General features: G+C 32.3%; 1 long non-coding RNA gene across 1 annotated transcript; it reads left to right on the top strand.

The window, feature by feature from the left end:
* Positions 1-1,949: 1,949 nt before the first annotated feature.
* On the top strand, positions 1,950-2,425 carry LOC141631900 (uncharacterized). Its single transcript, XR_012537725.1, has 2 exons — positions 1,950-2,108; positions 2,214-2,425. It is a non-coding gene; the product is annotated as an uncharacterized LOC141631900 (long non-coding RNA).
* The last annotated feature ends 598 nt before the right edge of the window (positions 2,426-3,023 follow it).

Below are 3,023 nucleotides of genomic sequence, written 5' to 3' on the forward strand. Positions count from 1 at the left end.
ATACTACTATATAACTGGATGTACAAGAGTATTGTACAACCATAACAAATCTAAATGAGTTTTTGTGTATTTTTTCCGAGCTTTTATAGTTTTTCATTTATATTTTAATTTTTTGATGTCAAATAATAAAATCTAATTGAACTTACATATATTATTTTTGAGTTTCATTATAATTTTTTAAGTACAATATTTTTATAACGAAACTCAAATTCTTTCAAATAAAGCTCATAATTTGTAAGTATTAGCTCGAGTTATGCTTTATAAAGCTCGGATTCTGTACTATACAACCTGAACAACAGGTTGTATAGTCTACTTACTGCTTAAATTTCTAAATGACCATTTTCGTTTTAGATATGGATCTCAAAGAGTTAAATAGGTAATTAATGAAAGAAAAAATTAGCCAATTCCGATTCCTAGTCTAGAACTTATGTATAATTGAAGATTTCAAGAACAATAAAACACACATTGTGCATGCAATAAGAGCTTGTTACTTAACATTTTGTTTTTTCCGTTTCATTTATATACTTAACTTTTTTTTTTTTGACAAGGGATAACTTATGTTATTAATTAAGATGAATGTGCAAATAATTTTGTTAACATCTTGCGTACTTATCCAGTTATCCTTAACGACTCTTGTCACTACTCCCTGTTAGGCTTTTAAAATATTGGACATTGCATAGGTGTTGGAGTTTATCACGTGACCTTAGGGAATCTTATCGCTACTTGTTAGGTTTATCACGTGACGATCCCTTAATTAGATGCTTGTATAGACTTCTGCGTAAGTAGGGCGACAATTGCGCTTCGCACGTCCCAGGCAATCAAACGGATTAACAAATACAAGAATCGGTAAAATTGCCGTTAGATATGATTATTTTTTTTTGGATAAATAGTGATAATTTTATGTTATATTTCATTAAAGTTTTCTTAAAATGGTCATATTCATTTTAATATTGGAACGAGTAAAATACATGTACCACTTTTATATATAAGAATGCACAGGAAAAACAATACATTTGTCTTATATACACGTACACGTGACACTCCGTATAATACTTGACCTGTTTTAAGATTAAGACGGATGTTCTGTTTTAAACTTTTAAATGAGAATGCAACATTTAGGTTAAAGAGTGGCCACCTATTATTATTTTAAACATAATATTTTTTAGCATAAAAATAATCATTATTTATCATGGAGTGAGTGATAGCTTTTAGTCAGTAACATAAATCGGTTTACACATAATATTACAAGGGTAAAAAAATTAGAGCTACCAAAACTCGCCCCAACAGGTTAATCGGGTCGGGTTTAGGCCAGGTCTATTTGGGCTCGGGTTGTTCGGGTTTGCAAGAATTCTGGTCGGGTCGGGTTATTTCGGGTTCAGGCCATTTCGGGTGGACTGTTTCCAAGTCATTTGGGGATATTAGTTACTCTATCTGTCCCGGTCATATATTGTCCTTTTTCATTTTTTGGGTTTCTTAGTCAATTGTTATCCTTTCTATTTTAGAATTACATTTGATCGATGAATAATTTGGTCATTCACACTCAATTTCATCCACATGTCATTTAGTAATTGACCCTCTTCTCTTGCCTTGGTCATTGTGCCAAAATCAAAGGACAAAAAGCAAATGACTGGACGGAGGGATTAGTTTCTAACATTCAGGTCGGCTTGGATAGGTTCAGATCAGTTTGGGTTTCGAGCGGGGGCGGGTTGAGTTCGGATTAAATGAACAATTTTTTTTAAGTAATGTCATGAAATGCGTATTTTAGATTTTGAACACAAAATAAGTTTGTGAATCCAAAACAAATGATTCATTTTATAAAATTTCTAAAATTTCTAAAACCCGTATTAATGATTTTTTTTAAGAAACTAATAGTAGCCCTTTATATTTTTGCGTGCACATGAAGACTACAAGCTTGCTAACCATCTATAAATAGAGCGAGTTGAGTGAAAGGAGGTACTACAAATTAAAAACACAACAAAAGAGTAAAACATACATTTAGCGAATCGATCATACAAAAAACAATAAAAGTATTTGTGAAAATGGCAGCTATTTCAACCATCAACAATATGATCCCAAGTGCTGGTGTTCGTGCATGCCCACCTTCTCAGGTATATAAGTTTGTTATCCTGTTGTTTTTTTATTAATACATCGTTAATGACTTTATTTGTTTCGATTAATTAATTCTCATCGTATTATTGGTGGTTGTTGCGCAGGAGACGATGGACGGCACGGACGCTTCTGTCCCGGTGTAAGATGTATTGTCCCAAACACTCAAGGTTACTACGGTCTTTAGGTGATCTTGTTAGTATGTATGGTCATGGTGGTTATTTCTCTATTGTTTAGTGTCTTTAGACTTTTATTTTAAGTTGAACCATGTACCTTATCAAGATCTTTAATAAAATCTAAAGGCACGTTTTATGTTTTAGACTATGTTTATTTCTTGCTTTATCTATTTTATCGGGTTCAATTCATGTCATTTACACTCTAAATTCATTGACGCACAGTTGAGGACTTTTCGCATTTATACGGTGGCCAAGCGATGATGCCAAAGCGAAACATGCACTGTTAGAGGCAATTGACTTGAACTCACATTAATCCATTTATCTCAATCATTTTTTTACCTTTTAAAATAAAAAAAAGTAAAATAAACAAGCTTCCGCATTGGCCCAAAAGGAGTATGTATAATACAGGGTTGGACTTGTATCCTTATATATAATAGGTGTTCGAAATATATTCGATTGCGAAAATAAAATTTGAGTCCAAACTTTGTTGTAATGTTGTCGATTTTTATCAAATTTTTATTTATTTATTTTACAATAGGCGAAATACTTACTCCGTTCTCTATATATAAACTATAGACGGAGTATATTCCATTCGACAAGTCTATTACACAAGTTTGCATAATTTATTCCGCTAATCCGTCACAAAACCGGTAAAGCCTATTTAATTGCCCGATAAAATTCATTTGAAACCTCGTAGAAAGGTTGGCTGGAGCATAATTCATTATTCGATAAGTCTATTTG

Source organism: Silene latifolia, chromosome 2, assembly GCF_048544455.1.
Source record: "Silene latifolia isolate original U9 population chromosome 2, ASM4854445v1, whole genome shotgun sequence".
Classification (NCBI taxonomy): Eukaryota; Viridiplantae; Streptophyta; class Magnoliopsida; order Caryophyllales; family Caryophyllaceae; genus Silene; species Silene latifolia.